At 47.7% G+C, this 22,540-nt stretch overlaps 1 pseudogene; it reads right to left on the bottom strand.

The window, feature by feature from the left end:
• Positions 1–11,245: 11,245 nt before the first annotated feature.
• LOC128831309 (C-C chemokine receptor type 8-like) lies at positions 11,246–15,190 on the bottom strand (annotated as a pseudogene).
• Between the last annotated feature and the right edge of the window lie 7,350 nt (positions 15,191–22,540).

Genomic DNA, 22,540 nt, shown 5'->3' with positions numbered 1-22,540 from the left:
TGACCTCAGGTAACTTGCTCTCTGCTGTGGGTACGAGCACCATTACCTGATCTCCCATCTGGAATTTTCGGATCGTCGCTCGGCGATTGTAATATGTCTGTTGGGCCCCTTGCACCCTCTCCATGTGTTCCTGCACTATGGGGGCGACTTGGGCTATCCTGTCTTTCATCTGCAGCACATACTTGATGATGTTTCTCCCTGGGTTCGGCTGTTCTTCCCAACCCTCTTTGGCAACGTCCAGTATGCCACAGGGGTGGCGACCATACAACAGCTCGAATGGGGGAAACCTAGTTGAAATCTGAGGAACTTCCCTTATAGCAAACATTAGGCACGGCAGCAGGGCATCCCAGTTCCTCCCGTCCTGGCTCACCACCTTTCGTATCATGTTCTTTAATGTTCTATTAAAGCATTCGACGAGGCCATCAGTCTGCAGGTGCTAGACTGAGGTTCTTATGGTCCGTATGTGGAGCATCGCACACAAATCCTTCATTAATTTAGACACAAAGGGCGTTCCTTGATCCATCAGGATTTCTTTGGGTATCCCTACTCTAGAGAAAATTTGGATTAATTCCTTAGCTATGGTCTTGGACAGGGTGTTTCATAGGGGTATGGCCTCAGGATATCGGGTGGCATAATCTAGCACAACCAGTATGTGCTGATGGCCCCAGGCTAACTTTTCCAGTGGGCCTATTAGGTCTATAGCTATTTGCTCAAATGGGACTTTAATAATTGGCAGAGGTACCAAAGGGGCCCTTAAGTGTGGTCGGGGGCCATGTAATTGGCATTCAGGATAGGAGGCTTAATATCCTCAGACCACCACATAAATTCCGGGCCAAAAAAACCTCTGCAGAATTCAATCGAAGGTTTTAACTACGCCTAGATGCCCCCTGAATGGATGGCTGTGGGCTAGATCCAGCATGCCCCTCTGATGCGTCTGCGGTACTAAGAGCTGTTCCACCCTATTCACCTCAACTACTTCTTTGTGAATATTGTTATATATTGGATCATTGGCCTGATCCTAACCAAAATTCTCCTGCAAGGGTCCCATTTGCCCAAACTCAGGGGGATCTATTTCCGTCTCCCTCTTGAGGGGGGTCCCTGGGGAACTGGGTCCAGCTGCTGGTTCGTCGATCCCCTGCATAATACCCTTGTCAGTTGGGCCAACTCTTTCCCCTACGAGTGTAGGCTTCTGGTTCTGGGCCAAGATTCTTGTTCCCCTCTTCTTATCTGCCCTCCTTTCTCGCCAAGTCTTTCTGGGCTTCCTGGGGGAGAGAACAAATCCTGGGCAAATTCATGGAAGACCGGGCGGGTGCTAACTATCAGGGTCATCCCATTGCTCTTGGGATTGTTACCTTCTTCTGACTCCTCTCCAGGGAGTAGGCTGTCAAACCCTAGGAAGTCTCATCCTATGAGGACTGGATATAGGAGCTTTGGGACCACCCCCACCATCACCTTAGTTGGGTTTCCCAGGACTTCTATTTTTACCAGGATGGTCGGGTAGTAATTGACATCCCCGTGTACACAGGATATTCCTGTGCGGTTGGCCCGGGATAGTTGGTCTTGCCCGACCAGCTTTCCCGAGACCAGTGTGACCGCACTTCCCAAGTCCACTAACGCGGTGGTCTCTACGCCATTCATTTTAACTGGTCTAGTATACCTATGTGGGACCATCACAATCCCTACTAGATTTATTAGGTCGCATGGTCCTCCTAGATCTCCCAGGTCACATTGCATGGGCTCTTTTAGGTTCAGGCATTGGGCAGCTATATGCCCTATTTCCCCACATGCATAACATCTATACCCTGCTCGAGGCAGCCCCCTATTTTTCGAGCTGTTGGGCCTTACCTCCTGAGTTTTTATCCCCAAGTCCCTCCGCGATCTCTGACCGCTCTTCAGCTTCCTTCCTCCCCTCCATAGTTCTGCCTGGGGCTACAGCAACTCGGGCCCTTGGCGCAGGGACTTGCCTCCTATTCCGGTGCATTCCTTCCCCAGTGGTCCAAGAAAGTTCTTGGGCCACTAGGTGTCTCTCTACAAGGGCAACTAGCTTGTCATAGGAGGAGGGATCATTTTGACTGACCCATCCTTATATGTCCAGTGGTAACCCTCTCCCATACCTGTCCAAAACTATGATTTCCACAATTTTCTCCAGGCCATGGGTCTTGGGGCATAGCCATTTCCAGTCTAGGTGGATCAGGTCAAACAGCTGGGACCTTGGTGCTTTACTGTCCCGGTATTTCAACTCGTGGAACCACTGGGCCCTTATCTAATGCATCCAAGGATGCTGAGGGAGTTGGCTGATGTGATTGCAGAGCCATTGGCCATTATCTTTGAAAATTGTGGCAATTGGGGGAGGTCCCAGACAATTGGAAAAAAGTACATATAGTGCCCATATTTTAAAAAGGGAAAAAAAGAGAACCCGGGGAACTACAGACCAATCAGCCTCACTTCAGTCCCCGGCAAAATCATCGAGCAGGTCCTCAAGGAATCCATTTTGAAGCACTTGGAGGAGAGGAAAGTGATCAGGAACAGTCAACATGGATTCACCAAGGGAAAGTCATGCCTGACCAACCTGATTGCCTTCTATGATGAGATAACTGGCTTTATGGATATGGGGAAAGTAGTGGATGTAATATATCTTGACTTTAGCAAAGCTTTTGATACAGTCTCCCACAGTATTCTTGCCAGCAAGTTAAAAAAGTATGGATTAGATGAATGGACTATAAGGTGGATAGAAAGCTGGCTAGATTGTCGGGCTCAACGGATAGTGATCAACAGCTCGATGTCTAGTTGGCAGCCGGTATCAAGCGGAGTGCCCCAGGGGTCAGTCCTGGGAACGGTTTTGTTCAACATCTTTATTAATGATCTGGATGATGGGATTAATTGCACCATCAGCAAGTTTGTAGATGACACTAAACTGGGGAGAGAGGTAGATACGATGGAGGGTAGGGATAGGGGTCCAGAGTGAGCTAGACAAATTGGAGAATTGGGCCAAAAGAAATCTGATGAGGTTCAACAAGGACAAGTGCAGAGTCCTGTACTTAGGAAGGAAGAATTCCATGCAACGCTACAGGCTGGGGACCGACTGGCTAAGCAGCAGTTCTGCAGAAAAGGACCTGGGGATTACAGTGGATGAGAAGCTGGATATGAGTCAGCAGTGTGCCCTTGTTGCCGAGAAGGCCAACGGCATATTGGGCTGTATTAGTAGGAGCATTGCCAGCAGATCAAGGGAAGTGATTATTCCCCTCTATTCGGCACTGGTGAGGCCACACCTGGAGTATTGCGTCTAGTTTTGGTCTCCCCACTACAGAAGGGATGTGGACAAATTGGAGAGAGTCCAACGGAGGGCAACAAAAATGATTAGGGGGCTAGGGCACATGACTTACGAGGAGAGGCTGAGGGAACTGGGGTTATTTCATCTGCAGAAGAGAAGAATGAGGGGGGATTTGATAGCAGCCTTCAACTACCTGAAAGGGGGTTCCAAAGAGGATGGAGCTAGGCTGTTCTCAGTGGTGGCAGATGACAGAACAAGCAATGGTGTGCAGTGGGGGAGGTCTAGATTGGATATTGGGAAACACTATTTCACTAGGAGGGTGGTGAAGCACTGGAATGGGTTACCTAGGTAAGTGGTGGAATCTCCATCTGTAGCGAAGCGTGACTCACCCCTGTGGCGCCTCCTGCTGGTTCAGTATAGGAATTAGCATTCCAGCCATTGGAGTGCCCTCTGCAGGGCAATGTCCCGCTGTCGCTGGCCCCGTGTCCCTCCCAGACCCTGGTGCCCCTCTTCCTTGGGTGCTGCCCCCTGGCAGTACCCCCACTCTCTGGGCTCCCCTCCCAGGGGAATTCCCACCCTCTATCCCCACCTTGCCTCAGTGTTCACTGCCAGGTCCTCACCTGGCCCCCGCACTCTGGGGCAGACTGCAGTCCATATCACTCATCATCGGCAAGGGGGGTTTGAACCTGCTGCCTCCACCTACCCCCAGGCTGCACCTCTGCAACCCCAGTACCTTTTCAGGCCTTTGGCTAGGCCTGCAGCCTGGGGGGTTTCCAGGTGGGAGCTCCCTGGCTCCCTTGCCCTATTCCCCAGCACTGCTCTATTCCGGTACCTTACTCAAGTCCCAGGCAGCCAGGCCCTTCTCTCTCTGCGCCTAGAGAGAGACTGCCTGTGCTCCCAGCCCACAGCCTCTTTATAGGGCCAGCTGCGGCCTGATTGGGGCGTGGCCCAGCTGTGGCCACTCCCCCAATCAGCCCAGGTTTTCCCCTCTCCCAGGGCTGTTTTAAGCCCTTCAGGGCAGGAGCGGGTGGCCACCCCGATACACTATCCTTAGAGGTTTTTAAGGCCCGGCTTGACAAAGCCTTGGCTGGGATGATTTAGTTGATGTTGGTCCTGCTTTGAGAAGGGGATTGGACTAGATGACCTCCTGAGGTCTCTTCCAACCCTAATATTCTATGATTCTGTAGCTATCGTCACACCAAACCTCGCCAGGATCTCCGCCTTCAGCTGGGGGTAATCTGTAGCTGCTTCTGTTGTCATATCAAAATACACCTTCTGGTCCTTCCCACACAGAAAATGAGCAAAGATACTGGCCCACTGGTCTTGGGACCAGGCCTCCCTCAGGGCCATTCTCTCGAACGCGAGGAGATATGCCTCTACGTTGTCGTCCACCGTCTTCTTCTGTAAGTAGCTGCTTGCCCACAGGGGCCGGTCCCATGAGGGCTGTGCGTCAGAATGGTCAGAGGCTTTAGCCAGTTCACAGCCTCATGCAGGGTGGCTTGATCCTGGGCTGTCTGGCTCATCAGTAATTGATTCATCTCCTGCTGTATTCGTACTGATTCCTGCTGGGTAGCCATCTGAACCCTGGTAGCCTTTTGGTGGTCTGCACCAACGCCTTCACTACCTCCTCCATTTATTTTTTCTTCTTGTTGGCGTGATTTACCCTGCCCTGAGATGGTTCACAACGAAGTCTCACTGAAACATCCCGCCCCTGACACCATGTGTGGCAAGGCACCTTCTCGGTCTCACCAGCCTGCGCTGTTTTTAGCCTTGGTGAGACGGGCTTGGGGTAAAACCAGGGCCATCTCTAGTCATTTTGGTGCCCTACGCAGCGCCCCCTCCAGGGGGGGATGTGTGGGGCCCCAGGCCTCCTCGGGGGGCGGGCCCCAGGCCTCCATGGGGGGTAGGAGCAGGTTTGGGGAGCAGGGGGGAAACCACCACCAGCACGAGCTGGTGGAGTGGAGCGGGTTGGGGCCTGATCACTCCACTTCCTGCTGCCCGGTGAGTGCAGGGCAGACCCGACCCCGTACTCACGGGGCAGCGGGAAGTGGAGCGACCTGGCCCCAGCCCACTCCACTCTGCTCTCCTGGCTCCCAGCCTTGGGGGCAGGGGAACCATCCCCCAGCACTCACCGGCGGTGCAGCTGGGATCCGGCGGCGCAGAGCGGGTTGGCTCACTCAACTTACCTTAGGGTTACCATACGTCCGGATTTTCCCGGACATGTCCGGCTTTTTGGGCTTCAAATCCCTGTCCGGGAGGAAATCCCAAAAAGCCGGACATGTCCGGGAAAATAGGGAGGGAGGGGTCGTGGGGCTTGGGTCCGGGCTGTAGCCGCTGGGGCTGGCGGTGCTCAGGCAGGGCCGGTGCCGGGCCGGAGCCGCTCGGTCGGAACCGGGGCCCGAGCCAAGCTGGGCCGGAGCCGCTGGGACCGGGGCCGGGGGTACTCGCCCGGAGCCACTCAGGCGGAACCGGGGCTGGCGGTGCCCGGGCTGCTGGGGCTGGCGGTGCCCGGGCCGCTGGGGCTGGTGGTGCCCGGGCTGCTGGGGCTGGTGGTGCTCTGCCAGGGCCGTTGCCGGGCCGGAGCCGCCGGTGCTCGGCCGCCGGCCAGCGATGCTCAGCCAGGGCTGGGGCCAGGGCTGCTCGGCTGGCGGTGCTCGGCCAGGGCCGGGGCCGGGGCTGCTGGGACCAGGGCGGGCCAGAGCCGCTCGGCCGGAACCAGGGCCGGCGCCCCAGGGCTCAAGCCAAGCCGGGCGGGAGACGCTGGGGCCAGAGCCTCTTGGCCGGGGCCGGCCGGCCGCTGGAGGGAGCCACTCGGCTGGGGGGCCGGACTGGCCGCACCTCCTCGCGCCCCGCCACCGCCCCAGCCCCAGCTTACCTGCTGCCTCCCTGTTTCAGGCTTCCCACGAATATTTGATTCGCGGGAAGCAGGGGAGGGGGAGGAGCAGGGGGTGGAGCTTTTGGGGGAGGGGGCGGAGACTTTGGGGAAGGGGTGGGGGTGGGGCAGAGTTGGGGCGGGGCGGGGCCCCGTGGAGTGTCCTCCTTTTTTAAATTAAAATATGGTAACCCTAACTTACCCCCACCGGTGAGTGCAGATCACCCAACTCCTTCTGCAGTCCTCAGGGGAAGAGCTGGGGTCTGGGACAGAGCAGGGGTGGGAAGAGGCAGGGCGGGGGCGGAGCAGGGGCTGGAGCAACACGCAGCTGTGTAGGGCACCAGGAAGTTTGGTGCCCCAAATTTCCTGGTGCCCTATGCAGCTGCGTACTTTGTGTATGGGTAGGTATGGCCCTGGGTAAAACAGTCCCTCTTGGCTGCACAGGGGCAGTCCGTCCTTCTCTCAGCCAGTCTTTTGGGCTTATTTTTCTCCCTTATGGGAGGGAATGCAGCCTCCCCTCCTGGTGAGGCTCGCTCTCTTGCTGCTACTCACCTACTGGCAGCTTGACTCCTTTTCTCTCTTCTCTCCTCCTCTCCCAACAGGGGAGAGTTTAAAAAGGTCTCAGGCAGCCCTTATGTAACCCTTCTGCCCGTCTGAGTTGGCAGCAACAAGGGCCGCGTTCAGTATCTAGGGGTTCTGTTTTAATAACACAGTGCAAAACCGTCTCGAGCCCCCACCCAGTGACCTGGGACAATTACATACCACCCCCCCGGGTGCCTCTAAGAGGCAATACTTCCCCTCTTGCAAGCACGGAGTCTGAGTGTAGCAAAATCCTTTTAATAAAGGAGGGAAACAATGCAGCATTATGTTGGGGAAACACCACAAACAGGATTCATAACACAAACCATGAGCAAAAGACCCACCCCCAAGTAAGTTTGGCAGTATCCTTTTCCCCTCAGGGTCGTAAGTCCAGCAACCCAAAAGATCACCCAAAGTCCCAAAAGTCCAACACCCCAAAAGTCTCTTGAGTCCAGCAACCCAAAAATCACCCAAAAGTCCAACAACCCAAAAGTCTCTGTCCCTGGTCAGTGCAGCACCAGAGTTCAAAAGTTTATCTGCAGAGTTTTACCTCCCAGCCTGGGGGTTGGGGGGCAGCACAGCAGTGTTAAGGGGCACCTTACGTGGTCCGAGGCCGACTGCCCTGCCTCTCCATGGGGTTCTGCTGCAGCTTTCACCACGAGCCACTCCAGCCGCTCCACTCTGCCAGCTGTCCCACGAGCCGCTCCAGTTGTCCCGCTCCGCCAGCCACTCAGCAACATAGCTTCAGCCCCCCACCCCAGCACTCAGTAACTTTAGCTCTTTAGTGATTTTAGCTTGTAGTAGATGAGGCTCAGTGCTGGTGCACCATTGGCCCAACATGAATTCAGCTGAGCTATCTGTAACTAAACTCTCAAAGGAATTAAAATTAGTTCTGATATTCCACAGCAGAGAAAGAAGAAAACAGTACAATTGGAAGTCTAGGCCCTCAAAAGGGGCCTATGCTATCAGGTACAAATACCTATCCCCAACCTCTCTCCATTCACTGGGAGTTGGAACCCATGTCCCTTGTCTAGCGAGTGCTACTTAGTTGATGGCAAGTTCCTCTGTCATAAAACAGTTTCATTGTCCTTGATTCACATAATCAGGGTAACAACACTTTATTCTTCCTGCCCCAATAACAAAGAAACTGGGGATCCCACAGCAGCCAAAGTGACCATTTGGGCTGCTGTGGGTTAATGCTAGGCAGAGTGGGTGTGCCTATGCAAACAAGATTAGCCCCTGAAGTTCTTTTCCACAACTCGCCACAATTCACCACCAGATGTCTGGGTAGAGCTCATCCACTCCAGACAGCATAACATATGGCATAGTCGTGGCAGGATTCACATGCCACAAGTCAACTGGATTTACAGATCATAACCCAGTGCTGTCAAAAGTTTAAACTTGATATTGAAAGTTTTAAATGTTCACGATTCGTCACACAATAAGTGAATCAGAGTCATCTGATTGTCTTGAGAAAAAAAGACCTTGAAAAGTTATGTAAGGACAGGGGACTATCCCATGAAAAGAAAACCCCATATCTGGAACTGAGAGCTTTTTGCTCATAAGTTCTGACCAAGCGTCCAAGGACCTTCCTGCCCCAGGTGACACAGAGACCACTGCAATGGAACTGGCCCAACTGCAGCATCTGAGAGCCCGAGAGGACAGGAGCACAAGAGCCTGATGGCAGAAGGGAAACCAAAAAAGTCAAGGCAGCAGAAGAGAGAGCCTGATGGAAGCTCAAGCAATACAGCTCAAAATACTGGAACAGTAAAAAGAACTTCTCCATCTAGTGAGCACCCAACCACACAACACTAGGGAGTGGGAGAAAATCTGCCCAATTAATCTAGAGACTGATGGTATAGAAGAGTTCCTGTCCACCTTTGAGACACTGTGTGGGATCCACAAGATCCCAGCGAGTAAGTGAATCTTGGTCAGATTAATGGGGAAGGCGAGACAAGTTTTTAATGACATGGAGGAGGGTGATGCTATGGTGTATAAGAAATTTTAAGCAAAGGTAAACCTGAAAGGTTTACGATTACCCCTGAAGCCTATCGATTGAAGGATAGAAATCCTAAAATGTTTGACCACATCACTCATGTTGAATATGTGCATAAAATGTGTAATTTTATGAGAAAATGGATAATGGTGGTGGGGGCAGAAGGTGATAATGAAAAACTGTTTGCTCTGACCTCTCATCTAGTCAGTGACATCAATGAAATAAAACAGGTGTGTGAGGACACTCTGTCCCATTGGCCTTAACATATAGTACAACACAACACGGAAAAGAATGATACTGCTGAATACCATGCAGCGTTTGCAGTATTCTCTCAGCACAATTTGTATTTCATGACTATGGTCTGATGCTGTTGTTATTACTCAGGCAAAACTCCCATCGAAGCCAGAATTATCCACACCTCTGAGTAACATACTAACCTAACCCCCAGTGTCGACAGGCTAGGTCAATGGAAGAATTCTTCTGTCGATCTAGCTACCACCTCTCAGGGAGCTGGATTAACTACAGTGACAGGAGAACCCCTGGTGTGGCCAGCGCTATGTCAGCAGGCGAGCTTCTCCCACTGACCCAGTACCACTGCTCATGGAAGTGGTTTTATTATGTCAATGTGAGAGCTCTCTCCCATTGGCATGCAGCGGTTACACAAGTAATATTCTTACAGCTGTGGTACAGCTGTGGCACTGTAAGCTCCCTAGTGTAGACACGGCCTTAGTGAATGCACTAATGTTTACTTGCTCCAATTTACTGCCGTGCATTGTAGTACTAGGCATGAACTAAACATGTTGCAGTGGAAGGAAGAAATTATGGCTGAGAAAATTTTAGCCCAAGCCAGAATGTACCACATGTTGGTCTGAACCTGAAGACGGTCATTTATAACATTAAAAATAAGAATGGTTTCTAAAAACATTTTAAAGGAATTTTTGCACCTTGGATAAAAGGGTAACTAACATGTCACACCCATGACTTCTAAGGTCTGGTCTACACTACAGACCTATATTGGTATAACTACGTCACTCAGGGGTGTGAAAAATCCACACACCCCCTGAGTGACATAGTTAGAGTGACCTACACACCTGTGTAGACAGTGCTATGTCAGCGGGAGTGCTGTGTGTTATGACAGTGCTATGTGCTGTGAACACCAGGCTATAAGAGGAGTGCAATGGGGGTGGGGAGGGGCTATTCATCACCACGCTGACCCCTGACTCCTCCTTGTAGAAGCGGCATGTCTGCAGCTGTGCACCAGAGGCAACTACTTGCCTCCCTTGCCTTCTGCTGTGCCTGCTACAGCTCTTTGAGTTTTACATGGCACTGGTGCTTGAGTCCCTATTATAGCCCTTCTCCTCCATGCCCCAAGCAAGTTCCTGCGACTGGAGTGGAGTTGTACCTGCACATGCAAGGGCAATACTATCTCAGGGCTATGATGTTTAATTTTTGCACCTCTGGGCTTGGCAGGTCATCTTCAGCGCCCCCCTTGCGGGCTGGAGGCGGCAGAGCAAGGAACAAGGACTGGCGCTTCCATGACTCCGGATCAGTTTCCCCACGTGGGTGCAGAAAAGGGGTACAGGAGGGAGGTACAGGGGGAGGGGTGCAGGTGGGGATGAGTGCTCTCTGGCCGCCCAGCCAGTGTTTAATTTTTGCAGGGGCTTGCCTCTTTCATACATAGGCTATGAGCTGCAGACAGCTGCTTTCCCGGTTTCAAGATCTTATATTCCGTCTCCCCTCTGTATACAGAGAAAGGGGAGGTGATGTAGATCAAGACAGGCAGCAAAATCCCCCATGCGCCTATCCATGCAGTTTAAGCAGCCAAACAATTTAGCTTAATACTTTGTACTTTATTAAAAAGAGTAACAAAATAACTTTATTGAGACCTGCTATACAAATACAAAGCTGTTGATTAGAGTTTACAGGTGCAAAGAGGCTAATTGAGTGTGATGAACTAACATAAGGCTACTGGATGGACACACTAGATTTGGGTAATTAGGATTTTTGGATAAAGGGAATTTGGATAATTGGAATTATACTATAAAAGTAAGCTCATAAATTAGATTGATAGTTACATGTCTCATACATGTCCATAGGTCCCTGAGCTTGACACACTTGAGTGAGGTGTAGGATTAAAAATAATAATATTGATAACAGCCTGGTTCTCCTTGTAAGGTAGCTTATTATATATCTGAGCTCAAATTAATACATTTAAGGACACCAAAATTATAACATTGTCTGAGCTTTTATACCACAGTCATTTATTATGGTAACTGAGAATTTTAATGGAAAGCAAAGTTCTCCCAGCTACAGTGTGAAATAATGTATTTACTGAGCTACTTGGAGTATTTTCTTTCAAAGTCACTCATACTTATATCACAACAAACACATCCTTGAATGGTTGAATTTGGCCCATTCTATTTTACAGGACAGGGTCAATAACAGAAGAACGCGAGGACTGGGTGCGCATAGAAGAGATACTATAGTGACTCGGAAAGACATTGTGGTCTTTGCAAGTCAATAAAAATCATGCATGTTTTCTGAATATTTCATGAAGGTATTTCTTGAACTTTTCACCTACAAAAGCGTAGATCACTGGGTTCAGGCAGCAGTGGATGAAGGAGATGGTTTCAGTCACCTGCAGGGCCGGGTCTCGGCTTTTGCTCGTCTCGCAGTCATCTATGATGAGCAGGCTTCGCAAAGAGTCCAGAAAAAGCGCAATGTTGAAGGGTGCCCAGAAGAGGAAAAACACAACTACAACAACGAAAACCAGCTTCATTGCTTTATACTTGTTTCAGTTCACGCATCTCTGCAGATTTTTCATGATGCGGGAGTAGCAGAAAATGAGAGTGCCAAGTGGGATCAAGAGGCCCAAAACATTGACGTTAGAATTGGTTCAAAGTTTCCAAGTAGCCCTATAATCTTGGTAATAAGGAACACACTTCACACTGCCATTAAGTTCTTGGATAAAGAAAATATTTGGTATTGAAGCTAAAATGGCCACTGACCAAATGGCAAAGCTTATAACAATGCTGAGCAGGGTTGTTCGAACTTTCCAAGCGTACACAGCGTGGACGATGGCTAAGTACCTGTCTATGCTCATGAGGGTTATGAAGAATATGCTGCTGTAGAAGCCAATGTAGTAAACTCCACATATTGTTTTACACATTGCATTTCCAAAAGTCCATTGGTCTGAAGCATAATGAGCCAGGAAGGGGAGGGAGAAAACAAAAAGCAGGTCAGCGATGGCGAGGTTCAGCAAATACACATCAGTCATGCTGGTCAGTTTCTTGCAAAGTATCAGAACGCAAATGACCAAGCTGTTTCCCACCAAGCCGAACACGAACACCACACAGTAAAGGACTGGAAAAAATACTGGTCCAAAGATCTTGATATTCTCTGTGTTGCAGACGGAGCCCAACTCAGGATAATAATCATCATCAAAAGTAGAGAGAAGATTGGACTCAGTTGAAGTATTCATCATGAGGTGACCTGTTTAAGAGCACAGAATTTAATACAATCCAACAATCCTATTTTTTAGTAAGTATCTAGGCACAATTCTGCCCTGATACCCCACACAACCCCACTGAAGTCAACAGGGTTGCACAGGCTGTAAAGGAGTAGAATTTGGTTCTGAGGACAGGCTAGCCTGTTCAGGTAAAGGAACACTTTGGCCTGTGACATTATCTAATTAAAATATAATCATGCAAATCATTATTTCTACCACAGTTATATACTTGCAACAAATCTTGTAGTGTAAGATGGCCTGTATGCTCAAAAGGTCAGTTATACTTTCCTCCCCCCACTTCCCCCCTTTTGTCTCCTCTCCCTCTTTGAATACCTGTGAAGTGGCTTTCTCCATCCCGCTCCCTCCTGGAATGCTTGTGGAATGAATGGGCTGCTTGAACAGCTGGAAGATCAGAAGAGCTGTGAATGACAAGCCAACTACAGAAGCAGTTTCTCCTCCCTTAGTGTTCACACTTCAACTGCTAGCAGAGGACCTCACCCTCCCTGATTGAATTAACCTCCAGACTGATTCTTGCCAGCATATTTATATCTGCCCCTGGAAATTTCCATTACATGCATCCAAAGAAGTGGGCATTCACCTGTGAAAGCTTATGCTCCAATACATCTGTTAGTCTTAAAGGTGCCACAGAACTCTCTGTTGCTTTTTACAGATCCAGACTAACACGGCTACCCCTCTGATACCAAGTAGACAAGGTGTCTGGAACTCTAATTAGGCAGCGATCACACACCCAATGCATGGACGCTGCCTGAGGTGGAGTGTGACCAACCAGACGGGGCCAAGTCATCTCTAGTTGCAGGTCATGAGGAGCAGGTCCTTAAAAGGGGAAGAGGCCATGTGCTCAGGAGTGCACTCACAAGCTTGTACCTCCTGTAAAGGCTCTTCGCCCAGACCGCCTGGCCAGTGGTTTGCTGCGTTGCATTTCACTGTGCCTCGAGAAGACTTATCTTCATTGCACCGTCCATCGCTGCGCTGTGGGACACTTACCTTGAAGGATCCTGACATCTCCAGTGCGTGCCTGTCCTGGGAGCGTGAGTATGCGAGTGTGAATGTGACACCCCCCAACACACACACTTCTTTTGAGCTTAGCTATCAGTATAATAAACATGCTGCTTTCTGCCAAACTCTGGTGGGTCATTAGTTCTCCCTAAGTTTACTAGCTGGCCCAATTTTGGGTAACACTACTGGTGGAGAATGCAGGCAACTTAGTGGAGGATTTGACCCAAGAGTAGAGGTTCTCTGATGCCCCCCAGTAGTCTCTTGAGTGGATCTGCCTCGAGCCTGCATAAAAAAGTGGTAGGTTAGCAACCCACTGCAGGGAGAAAATGACGCCATTGTTGAGTGCCGGTGTAGGGCAAGGGAGAAAATTAGGTGTAAATCCCCTAGTGCCCCCTAATAGCTCCTTGAGCGGATCCAGCTCGAGCCTGTTTAAAAGGTGGTAGGCTAGCAACCCCCTGCAGGGAGAAAAGGACGCCACTGCTAAGTATGCCACTGTGGGGCAAGGGGAAAGAAAAGGCGAAGTAGCCCGAGTGAGAAGACACTCCCGCTTGAGGTGTTGTTAGAATGTCTCCAAAAGACAGGGGCAGACCCCTGGATGCCAGGTTCCACCTGGGAGTACAATTCATGCGTTGGAGAAGGAACGGGATATGTGGAAGGTGCAGTCTTTGACCTCTAGCGTCCAGGCATCTTCCCTCGCTGTAGCTGCAGTACAGGTGGCGGCAGCAGAGGAGGAGCGGGAGCGGGTGGAAGTAGAGAATGCCGCTCTGAGCCAGGCAGTTACCTGCCTGAAGGATCTGGTCCTGGAGGGGTCCGCCTGGGAGAACAGGGGCCGGGGGGCTTATTCAGCCCGGGTCACTGCCGTTGGGGTGAAAGCCCAGGGGGGTGTGGGACCGTATGATGATTGGGATGGGGATATCTGGTATGATCTGGATCCCCCGGATCCTGACCCTGGATGGCCGGACCCCAGACACTGTGTTGCGGCAGTCCGAAGGGTGGTCCAAAACTATGGGCCTGCGCCCGCAGGGGGCGGGGCAGCCCCAAGTACCAGACACACTGTGGCAGAGACCGAGTTGACTCCCGCGCAAGAAATAGAGTTAGAAAAAACCCTGGGTGGTATAGATAAAACCCCGGAGGGAAATGGGTACACCGCGGACAACTCAAACGAGCAGGGTCTGCCATGGTGGGAGCACTGTGCTAATTTGTTTCTAAGCTTCTATCTTTCAGTCTCCGACCTGGAACATCAGGAGAGCTGGTACCAGCTGAAGAGTTGCAGAAATATCATGGTTATAGTGTCGCGACAAAGTTTGTGTTCAGTGTTCTGTGCTGCATGTTCTGTGTTCCATGTTCTATGTCTGTCTCTGGTGGATGTCCTGTGCTAGCATTGGGTCCAGAGAAAGAGGGGATACTACACTAGACAGGGTAAATGCCTTTTCCTCTCTCAACTTCCCCCATCTCCAACCAAATTATCAATCACATCCACCGCTATCCAAAAGCCTTTTGTCCCCAATGTATCAGATTTATTTTTTGTTAGTGTCATAACTATAAAGGGAAGGGTAACAACCCTCCTGTATACAATACTATAAAATCATTTTACCTGTAAAGGGTTAAGAAGCTCAGGTAACTTGGCTGACACCTGACCCAAAGGACCAATAAGGGGACAAGCTACTTTCAAATCTTGGGGAGGGTGGTCGGAGGGGGGGGAAGAAGGCTTTTGTTTGTGCTCTTTGTTTTGGTGGGTGTTCGCTCTTGGGACTAAGAGGGACCGGACATCAATCCATGCTCTCCAAATCTTTCTGAACAAGTTTCTCATATTTCAAACTTGTAAGTAATAGCCAGGCAAGGCGTATTAGTTTATCTTTGTTTTTCTCAACTTGCGAATGTTCCCTTTGCTAAAGGGAGATATCCCTGTTTTGCTGTAACTTTGAAACTAAGGCTAGAGGGGGTTCCTCTGGGCTCTTTGAATCGGATTACCCTGTACAGTTATTTTCCATCCTGATTTTACAGAGATGATTTTTACCTTTTCTTTTTAATAAAATCCTTCTTTTAAGAACCTGACTGATTTTTCCATTGTCCAAAGACCCAGGGGTTTGGGTCTTTGACCACTTTGTAACCAATTGGTTAGGATATTATTCTCAAACCTCCCCAGAAAAGGGGGTGTAAGGGCTTGGGGGATATTTTGGGGGAAGAGGAACTCCAAGTGGTCCTTTCCCTGTTTCTTGTTAAATCACTTGGTGGTGGCAGCGTACCAGGTTTTAACCTAAGCTGGTAGAAATAAGCTTAGGGGGCTTTTATGCGGGTCCTCACATCTGTACCCTAGAGTTCAGAGTGGGGAAGGAACCCTGACAGTTAGGTTCTCTAATAATCATTTTGTCCAGGATCCACCCTCATGTTTTATCTGTATCCACATCTGCACTGCACCTGTACCAGCATGCTATCACACAGTCTCTCAGGAGGAGCATCTGTGTGCGTGCATTTACTGTATAAGAAAGCTACATGGCTTAATAAATGCACACACTATTATTATTGTTGGTATTATTATTTTAAATATCAATCATATTATACAACAGGCATCAGATAGTCTTTTACATAAAAATAATAAACATCTCAAGTCAATAACGCTCAAAACCACAAACTGAACTATAAAATAAAAAAGTTGCCCATCTAGTTGTGACATAATGTTATCACACTTACAGCTCAGCAATCCCAGTTTCTCTGCACTACCCACCAGCTCTTTGCTGTAGGGTTGATTTCCCCCCTGCAACGGTTTGTGTGTTTAGGAAATTAGAGGTGTGTTTTCATCCAGACTCCTGCCCTTATCTCTTGGGGTTTGCAGTCTTCTCCCAACAGTGGGAATGTCAGGGGCTGAGAAGGGAGCCTTCACCTCCTTGCCCTGTAACTGTCACTTCTTGCTGTGGTCTGCAATATTCTGTTGATTTAAAGCCCTGCTGAGGTCTCAATCAATAAAGCTGTTTGCTGCAATGTGTTACTGGCGATGTTGAAAAAAAAAGCCATAAGTACTAGTTCCTGTGGTGAGCTGGAAAGGTTTACGATTACCCCTATCGATTGAAGTACGGAGATCCTAAAATGTTTGATTACATCACCCATGTTGAATATGTGTAATTTTATGAGACAATGGATAATGGGGGTAGGGGCTGAAGGTGATAATGAAAAACTGTTTGATCTGATGGCCCAGGAGCAATTGCTATGGATAGTTACGGATGAGGTACAAGCAGCCAACTGTGACAAAAAAACCTTCCACCCTTTTGGAGGCTGCAGAAATTCCTGATGAATATGTTAAATCAAGGATTGATGGAGGGCATAAATCCCAGGGGAAGGGAAGTCTCCCTGTTCCCCAGGTTAAGAGGGAAGAGAGGTCTGGGCATAAACTTAATCCCAACTTTGATTTAACAAAAAACAAACAAACAAAAAAAACCAAGGGAGCCCAGGTTTTAAAACCTCCTACCTTAAGGGAAGGCAGGTAGTCTGCTGTCTCTATAGGGCTCCTGGCCACATAAAACCAAATTGCCCAAAACTTAAAGGAACCCCATGATCCACCCCCCCTCCCTCCAATGTGAGTGTTGCTACCATAGCCACAAATGTACCAGCAGAGAAGGCGGAAGACCCAGTGAACTATATTAAGACTGAGTCTTGGGAAGGTGGTGAAGAATTTATTAAGGCTACTAAAGTAAATGGCATAGACTGTAAGGAGGGACACAGTGTCCCAAGTCGTTAAGGTCAAGGAAAGGTTGGTAAGCAAGGAAGATAAACTCCTTAGTAAGAGTTCAAATATTTTAGCTTTGGCTGAATTTGGTGTAACTGTACTTCTAGGTAAGGTTCACCTCAAGAGGGAGGATTTTAAGGGAGATGTAGACAGCAGAAATCTGCTTCCTGTGGATATTTTAATAGGCAATAATATTTTAGCCATGTGCAAGCAGGCTAACGTCATAACTCATAGCCAGAAAGAGTCTAGATCTGCCTCGCCTGCTTTATCTGTGGACAGCAGGGAGGGCTGTGAGGGGGAGGGAAATACCCTCAGTCCTCTGTCAGCTGAAGGTAGCAGCCTGTCCTCAGAGGAGAGGTTTGAAAATTCCACTGTCTTACCAGAGTCTGCTCTGAACTTAAGTGAAACTTAAAAGGAGTTTCAGGCTCAACAAGCTGACCCTTCCTTGCACCAGGAGAGGTGCAAAGTTAATTCAAAATAAATATTTGAAATTAGACAGTCATCAATTAGTGTTATAAAATCTGCATGACAATCAGTCTATAGAAATCAATGACACGTTGGTGCTACTTTCTGCATCAAGCCTGGGGAAATCCTGAAGCAAATTTGGTAAATTCTGTGACATTTAAGCAGCAGCGACTAAAGATATATTGACTTATTTTTAGTATGCCCGTAACCAACCAGAAGAAGGTCCTAGATCACTGCTGTAACATAATGCTACCAGATGCCTGAAATCTCATCTTTTCCAAAACTTTTTGGTGTGTTTTATACAATAAAATTGGGAATGACCAGAAGATTTATTATTATTATTAATTTGTATTGCAGTAGCCTCTAGGAGCTCCAGTCATTAACCAGACTCAGTTGTTCTCAGCACTAAATAAACAGAACAAAATAACAGTCCCTGCCTAAAAGAGATTTCAATTATGCTTTGGCTGTTTTCTTCTTTTTTACTTGATATTTAATGCCAAGATCTTCAATAGCAGTTGCCTAAACTTAGGTTTCCAAATCCATATTTAGGCCCAATATAAAAGGCCCAATTTTCAGAACTGCTGACCGTCCAGCACTTCCACTGAATTCAGTGGGAGCTTCTGAGTGCTCAGCACTTTTGAAAAATCAGCCCATTTATTTAGGTACCTAAATATAGACTTAGGCCCTTTGGAAAATACAAAGCTAGACGTCTCAATTTTGGAAAATCTTTGGCCTGGCAAGCTTAAGCATGCACTTTAATCATTGTGCTTTTTAAAAAGCAAACGACATTAGCCGACTCTGCATTCACTGGGCCCAAGTCCTGACCTCAATATGCAGACGTGCAGCTCCACTGACTTCACTGTAGTTGTTGGGGTCATATTGCAAGCTTTTGATGATGCTCCACTACACCAGTGACATAGGGCTTTAGTTCTCGTTGGCTGTGCATGTCTGTACATTCTAGAATAAATGTACGTTTCTCTTCACCGCTGCTACGTCACAAAATGTACTGAGATGTGCAGCAGAAATCCCCAACTTTTTACTCAGAAGTCAGCATTGACGTGATGCTGATTCCACCTCCTCTGCTGATTATAGATTAGAGGCCACTCCTGGCCCAGAAGTTTCCTTGGTGGCTGGTGACAGAATCTGGCATCGCTTCTCTCAGAGTCAATGACGTCAATGGAATAAAACAGGTGTGAGAGGACACTCTGTTCTATTGACCTTAACGTATAATACAACACAATATGGAAAAGAATGATACTGCTGAATACCATGCAGTGTTCTCTTGGCACAAGCTGTATTTCATGACTATGGTCTCATGCTGTTCTTATTAATCGGGCAAACTCCCGTTGAAGCTCTGGTCTCCACTACAGAATTACTTTGTTATAACTACATCGCTCAGGAATGATCCACAGCCCTGAGTGATGTAGTCATGCCAACCTAATCCCCCCACCCCACCCCGCATGTAGACCGTGCTATGTCAATGGAAGAGCTTCTCCTGCCCATATAGCTATCGCCTCTCGGGGAGGTGGATTAACTATGCTGATGGAAAAGCTCTCTCCCATTGGCATAGAGTGTCTTCACTGAAGCGCTACAGTGGCTTAAAACATTTTAAGTATAGACCTGCCTTGAGAAAAGCCTCAGTTGCTAAATTTGTTTCACAAAGTGTTGACCGTTTTGTCACCCTGTCACTCCCAAGCATCATTTCAACATTAATTTAGTACCACCATAGCTCTCCATAGGCCCAATCAATGAATGTGACATGAATGGGAATCTTTGCACACTCCTCTGCTACTGTTTCTTGCCACAAGGCCAAATCCCCCAATCCTTTTGAATGTCTTTGGAGTTGCAGTGCATGTCTGCTTCCTCCCCCTCCTGTCCCCCAGTCTCACTCCTCCTCCTCCTCATCCCACCCAAACACACACAACGCTCAGCCACATGGGACGCAGTGGTGCTGCAGTCTTCTTAGCGTATTGGCAACATGCCTTAGGTGGCAAGTGACCAGAATTAATCACCAAATTTGGTCCACTGGTTGGATCATTAGCTTCCCCGGGCCAGACCGGGTACTGATGGGGAGTGTGATGTGAACGCTGACCCATGCCCCACATGTGCAGCAGTGAAGGTAGGGTGTGGATCAGAGGATCCAATATTGAGCTGGGAAAGCAGCAGCACAGAGGAAGGGAGCTTCTACTTCTCTCATTCCTACTGGGTCCTACCACTTTTAGGTTTTGCTGAGGTTATTTGGTTCTCAACCAGTGGGATGTGACCCAGTGACCATTCCCTCTTGAGCCACCTTTATGTGACATCCCACTTATGGGGAAATAACCGGTACCAAGCAAGGCCACAGTCTAGTGTTAGTAGAGGTTTTTCCTGTCATATAAAAGATACAAAACCAAGGTCCTAGCCATTAACATTAGTCCTTTTCTCCAGAGCAGAGATATCAGCCCTGGAGTTCTGTCCAGGTTCTCTTCTGGGTAACCACATTTTGCCTCTCTAAAGTTCTCCAGGATGTTGTAATTAGATACAGAATATAATGCTTCATTTTCTGTTCTAAACTACTGCTGAGAGTTTCTGTGGGCTGTTAAACCTTGAGCAAGTCACTTACTCTCTCTATACCTCAGTTCCCATCTGTAAAAATGGGACTATTATAATGCTACCTTTCTCGCTTTATTTTATTTCTCTTCTCCCATCTTTTGTCTGCCTTGTGTAGGGCAGGGACAGTCTCTTCCTTGTGCAGTACCTAGCACAATGGAGCCCCAATCTCACTGAGGACCCAGAGGCCCTGTTGTAATAATAATCATAAACAACTGCCATGTTCCAAACCAGAAGTGACTGCGTTTCAGAAGTGGGTGAAATGAATCACTCATGTATATTTATATGACCCTTTTTCAAGCATAGAAGCCTTAAAGGACGTCAAGACTCTGCCACTGCTATTCAAAATTGACTCTGTAGGCATGTAAAATAGACATTTAAGCTCTTGCTAAGTGTTGATCAGTCCAAGTGCAGAATCTGGAAATCCTATTGAGAAGTTCCCATTGAAAACTGAGCTAATGGTTTTTAAAACACCTTTTGGATTTCTTCATGATTAAAGGCAACATAAGACATTAAGATGGGGGTGAAAAGAATTGGTTTATTCTGATGAGAGCTCCTGAAGAAAAGGCATTACCATTCCAAAGATTTTAATCAATTTGAAGAACAGAGAAATTGACACTGAGAAAGAAATAGTGTGAGATTTATTAATAATAAACACCAGCAGGAAATCAGGCAGCAGACAACAATGGTTTTTCTTTGCCGCTTATCTACCGTTACATCTTTCACTGCAGCTATCATCAGGAAAACCTCATAATGAAGACCTTTGCAGAAGAAACTCAGGTTTAATTTCAGCACGCAAGGCTAACTTAAAAGGTTCAAGGGCCGACCAAAGAAAATCTATCTTCTAGACTTCTTAGTTTTGGCAGAATGGGAAAACATACATATCCTGGAATGGCACTAGTTGGTGTTATTTTCCCCATCTTCCACTTGTTCTATTGGGTGTGTTGTATTACAAAGGTGAACTACAGCATTTGCTGAACTATAGCAGGGAATAAAATAATCAAATATGGCTAACATTTTGGTTGAATATAGTGCCTGATTTCTAGCGATGCTTTGTAAACTATACTACAGATAATCACACCCAGAAAGAGCAATATGCAGAAGGACAACATTACTGAAATCTGCAAAGAAATAGTTCACCAAGAACACCCAATAAATAAAGTAACTAAATAAATAAAACCAAACAGTAGCTTCAGAAAATAGAGCAGTATAAGAGAGGCACATAGTTAACTAATCAGAACTATTACCTAGGTCACTGTGAGAACATGAGCTGGTAAGATCACACTGTTCTCAATAAAAAAAATCTGAACCAAACTAACTAAAATCCCTTGACAAGCAGGTGTGATGTTGCCTCTCAAAAAATCAAAGGTAGTTGTCATCCTGAACCGAGATACTAAAGAGATTGGTATTCTAAGCAGAGGCCATTTCAATGACTATAAAAGAGCCTGTAGTAGAAAGAGAGCCTGAGACATAAGCCCTTGTATCAGAGGCCTGGTATGAAGCCTGAGGCCTGGGCTAAAGTAGTAGTTGAAGCTTCACTGATATAAAGAAAAGACAAGCTGTGAGTAAGAGGCAGAACCTCCTCACAGAATCTGGCAAGAATAAGGCTGATATACACATTCCTAAGAAGTACTAAGCACAGAATAATCATGCAAACACATCCCGATATCAAGTGGTACCAGAACGTCCCGATATCAAGGATGGTACAAAAACATTCTCCAAGGATAACAGGAACACTCTGACCCTTCCTAAAAGATAAGGATGACAGTATGTAATAGAGATGTTTTGATCAAACCAACATGTACAAGGAGATGAGTGATAATAGCCACTTCACGGGGCAGTAACTAACTATGTCTGAGGGTAGTATGTAACTTGTTTGTATCAGGGTAAAAGATGTATCTCAGAGGGAGTGTCTTTGTCTAGCCTAGGGAGGAATGGAAAGTCCTGCCGTTTACAGAGCTGGTCCATTGTTACATGTATTAGTGGTCTGGTAGAGTTTGCAGGATACTAGTTCCGTGCTTCGTCGACAATAAACCTGACCTCATGCCTTCGTACCTTTATGAATCTTGTGGTCATTGGGTGGATTGCTTGATGTCTGCTCTGCTGTGCTGTCTGTCTGTGCAGAGCTGAGGCAGCACAGAGGGAGAGCACAGAGAGAATACACACATGCAGCCGAATATCTATCAACAGAGTCCTCTCCCTTTTTCAGATATTAGGTCTACTTCAGCCCAAGAACTTCCATGGAGTTGTACCTGCCTACACATTTACTGAATTTGACCTGTTCTTTGCAGTTTACTGAGTAAACAAGTACGTTAATGGAAATAACTGCAAGTGGATAGATGAGAAGTGGGGAGGAAAAAACTACCTACTGATTATCGGAGGAATTTTCAGTTTTTATTTAAGGAAACAAGTGTAGGAGCTTGGTGCAGAGCAGAAAAGAAAGCTGTTACCAAGTCACTAGGCAGCCCTATGGAGATTTTAAGTATATTTCACAGTTGGCAACTTCAAGCTACCATCATGCA

Source organism: Malaclemys terrapin, chromosome 2 (assembly GCF_027887155.1).
Source record: "Malaclemys terrapin pileata isolate rMalTer1 chromosome 2, rMalTer1.hap1, whole genome shotgun sequence".
NCBI classification, from domain to species: domain Eukaryota; kingdom Metazoa; phylum Chordata; order Testudines; family Emydidae; genus Malaclemys; species Malaclemys terrapin.
Note: the sequence above shows the minus strand (reverse complement) of the source record. Positions and strands in the feature narration are given on the sequence as shown.